The sequence below is a fragment of the Ipomoea nil genome, unplaced genomic scaffold, assembly GCF_001879475.1.
Source record: "Ipomoea nil cultivar Tokyo-kokei standard unplaced genomic scaffold, Asagao_1.1 scaffold3401, whole genome shotgun sequence".
In the NCBI taxonomy this organism is placed as follows: domain Eukaryota; kingdom Viridiplantae; phylum Streptophyta; class Magnoliopsida; order Solanales; family Convolvulaceae; genus Ipomoea; species Ipomoea nil.
In genome coordinates this window covers 170,587-174,055 of record NW_017619829.1, presented here as the reverse complement: position 1 = coordinate 174,055, position 3,469 = coordinate 170,587, and the positions used below count along the sequence as shown (strand labels likewise).

The 3,469-nt window shown below is 25.4% G+C and overlaps 1 long non-coding RNA gene across 1 annotated transcript; it reads right to left on the bottom strand.

Moving 5' to 3' along the window:
* Positions 1 to 2,492: 2,492 nt before the first annotated feature.
* Positions 2,493 to 3,032, bottom strand: LOC109171284. Its single transcript, XR_002052557.1, has 2 exons — positions 2,944 to 3,032; positions 2,493 to 2,733 (listed from the first exon to the last, which is right to left on the bottom strand). It is a non-coding gene; the product is annotated as an uncharacterized LOC109171284 (long non-coding RNA).
* Between the last annotated feature and the right edge of the window lie 437 nt (positions 3,033 to 3,469).

The window sequence follows — 3,469 nt, the reverse complement described above, 5'->3', positions numbered from 1 at the left end:
ACAATTATAGATCAATTCGATATTTTGATTTCATTATTTTTACATTGTCTTTTAAATAAGAAATAGTCCTAAAAAATAAATTGCAATATATAAATTCATATACACATAAGATATAGCCAGAATAATTTAAATATATAATACGAATAAACCTGATGAGATGACGAATACCACAAGAAGGTTGGTTAAAACACTCAACTTGGCCATTCCTAACAAATATATGCAACTCTTTATAAATTTGTTTATCTTCGCTATTGATAATTATGTGGTCACTCGGGTCGTTTATATAGGTAATATTATAATGTATGATTACCTTATGTAATACGATTATCACTAAAAGGGAAAAAAAGATTATGAGAATGCAAAATCACCTAATGTGATTGATTGCCATATTGGGAGAGTTATATTAAATATTATGGTTAATGATTATGTTTAATGTTAACAAGTTATTTTTTTTGAAAGTAATGGTAACAAGTTCGTTTAATATGGAAAATATATATTCATAAAATCGAAATATTCTATTTAATGGTAACAAGTTCTTTTAAAATGGAAAATATATACTCATAATAAATTGAGATATTCTGTTTAATGGTAACAAGTTCTTTTAAAATGGAAAATATATATTAATACAATTGAGATATTCTATTTAATTTATTTAAATATTATATATATATATATATATATATATATATATATATATATATATATATATATATATATATGTATATAGTGAATTCATTGCGGACCGGAATTATCCTCATTTTTTTTTCATACATGAAAATTCAATTCTTTGTCGCGTGTTATTGTTCTAATTTTAAAAACTGGTTTAATTTAAATTTTAATTTGTTCTGAATTTCAATTAAAAAAATTTAAAATTTAAATGTTTTAGATGTTCTACATAGAGTGTCTATAATAAAAAATATTTAATTAATAATATGATAATTTTGTTATAATTGAATTTATTCTTATTATATAGAATTAATGGTTTCTATTTAATTTAATATTTTAATAGAGCATATATATATATATATATATATATATATATATATATATATATATATATATATATTGAATTCATTCCCCTGCTATACATATTATTGTCTTCATTTTTGAACACATACACCAAAATTGAATTCATTATTTTGCGGCTTTATTTTAATATAATATATATTTGTTTAATTTAATTTTTATATACTATTTAAAATTCAAAAATTACAAAATTAAAATAATATAAATTCTCTTTAATATTAAAATATTTATTTATTTTTTTGAAAGTGACTGGTCCTATTACATTGTAGTATCTGTTCATATACTTTCTCAACCTGCTAAAACACAAAGAACCAATAACGCCTCCACTGAGGCTCGAACTCATAATCTTCCAAATGGAAGTCCAACCCGGATACCATTAGACCACATAGTCCTGGTAAAATATTTATTTATTAGTATGATAATTTAATAATAATAGAATTTTTTATAATTATAATAGAATTAAAAATTTTATATAGTTAATTTTTTAATATTATAGAAATTTTTTTTATAGAGCACTAAATTAATTTATAAAGAATATTATAATCCCCTTAAAAAAAAATATTATTATCTTCTTCAATATTATAGCTCTATACTTTTACGCTAAAGGAATTAACAATATGAATTATAATATTTGATGCTTAGTATATTCTTTTGTACAAGAATATTACAAGATTTTAGTTATAGAATTAATATCACGGATTGCATAATTTGATGCTCTATACTTTGTTACCTGAAGGATTATATTGACTCGGGATGTCCGACGAATAGCAGTACGAGATAAGACAAATGTAATGCAATAGAAAAGGCATGGAATTATGATTCACGGAAATAAGTTTATATTAAGACTTATGTAACGTTACTACAAGAGAGCAGTGTTTCAAAAATCGCGTCTAGGCTCTAGGCGGTGTCCAGCCGCGTTGAGCAATGTCGGAATCGATTTTTTAAAAGGATTCGCCAAAACGACGTCTTATTCGCCAAAACAACGTCGTTTTAGTTAATAATACCAAAAATCTCGAAGGATCGCGATAAAGCAGTCTCCGCCTTGCCGATTCTCATCTTCCTTTCACTTTCTTCCAATCCTCAATGACAAACCAATCTCAATTCGTTGCATTTCTATTTTTCAAGATCTTGATCACATTAATTAGTAGCTTTTCTCCGTGTCATCGTCGTACGGGAACCACACTAACGGAGGAAGTGGAGTCCTAAGGGCTCCAATGTTGGAGATTCGGCACTAGAGCATGGTGGCAAACGAAGAGAAGAAAGAATTTCTATATTCATATTACAATTGCTATATTAGAAATATGAGTTGTTGACCTTTTATTTGCATATTCAAATTATGATTGGTATATTATTTATGGTTCCTTTCCAATACTATATGACATGTTAAATTTTTAATCGTTCAAATGTTATAAAAATCACGACAATAATCTATCGATTACACACAAACCATTGAATAGGCTCAAGTATAATGAATTTTCATATTTTTATTGAATTGGATAATAAAGACCAAACAACATAATAAGTTGAGAGGTTTAGGTTTGGATTGCTAGCAAAAGCAGTGACAATATACTTTTGAGCTTATGCTTTTGCATTTGCCTCCTTTGCCGCAATTACTTTGCAAGCAGCGTTGGTTACAATCTCCGTCGTTACATGGTCCAATATTATTGTCAAAGCAGCAATTGAGACCGCTCGTTACTTGAACAATGTCTGATGAAAAAAAAATCAAACAAAGAAAAGAAGGCAAATTAAAATTGGTCATGTTTTTATCACAATTATAGATCAATTCGATATTTTGATTTCATTATTTTTACATTGTCTTTTTAATAAGAAATAGTCCTAAAAAATAAATTGCAATATATAAATTCATATACACATAAGATATAGCTAGAATAATTTAAATATATAATAGGAATAAACCTGATGAGATGACGAACACCACAAGAAGGATGGTTAACACACTCAACTTGGCCATTCCTAACAAATATATGCAACTCTTTATAAATTTGTTTCTCTTCGCTATCGATAATTATGTGGTCACTCGGTTCGTTTATATAGGTAATATTATAATGTATGATTAACTTATGTAATACGATTATCACTAAAAGGTAAAAAAAGATTATGAGAATGCAAAATCACCTAATGTAATTGATTGCCATATTGGGAGAGTTATATTAAATATTATGGTTAATGATTATGTTTAATGACAACAAGTTTTTTTTTTTTTTTTTTTTTTTAAAACTAATGGTAACAAGTTCGTTTAAAATGGAAAATATATATTCATAAAATCGAAATATTCTATTTAATGGTAACAAGTTCTTTGAAAATGGAAAATATATACTCATAATAAATTGAGATATTCTGTTTAATGGTAACAAGTTCTTCTAAAATGGAAAATATATATTAATACAATTGAGATATTCTATTTAATTTATTTAAATATTAT